The sequence below is a fragment of the Kryptolebias marmoratus genome, linkage group LG13 (genome assembly GCF_001649575.2).
Source record: "Kryptolebias marmoratus isolate JLee-2015 linkage group LG13, ASM164957v2, whole genome shotgun sequence".
NCBI classification, from domain to species: domain Eukaryota; kingdom Metazoa; phylum Chordata; class Actinopteri; order Cyprinodontiformes; family Rivulidae; genus Kryptolebias; species Kryptolebias marmoratus.
The window spans coordinates 10,063,717-10,064,360 of NC_051442.1; positions in this window are offsets into that span (position 1 = coordinate 10,063,717).

The following is a 644-nucleotide window of genomic DNA, read 5'->3' on the forward strand; positions in this document are numbered from 1 at the left end:
ACAAAAAACAAAAAGATATAGTAATACTTCATATAAGGCAAGCCGATGAATCCTCTTATTATAAAATATGCAGGACGAATAAAGCTGATATTTCTTCCAAGAGCAGAGTTGAACAGGTCCATTGTAAAATGAATCTCTGAGATCTGTCAGCTCAGACAGCAGAGCTGCAGACTCTGCTAGATCTTCTGCTGTCAAATCGTCTTTTTGTCGTTCTCTCTCAGTTTGATGAGGTGTCCCAAGGCTTAAATGTTGTTCACTTAATTTCTCCTGTGTATTTTATGGAAACTTCAGAAACAAAGTCTGCAATCCAATGAAACTACTGGGTTCATTTTTGCAGTCAGTGTTTGAATTTTTTGTTTATAACTTTTAGAGCAACAAATTTATATTTATTACTATGCAGACTTCATATGACTACAAAGTTTTACTTTCTACATTTGTAATTATTTTACATTTTTCAGTTTGATTTCACTGAGTTTATGCTATTTTCTGCTTGGTTATTACATATTAGATGTGTGTAGAAGATTTGGGATAATTTAAAACACCTTCCCATTTGTTGCTTTAACCTTCTTTAAGATGTTTTTGTCATGTTGATGGGCTAATTTAACATCACAGGGTTTGTTAAAGCAGGTAAGATTAGAAAGTGG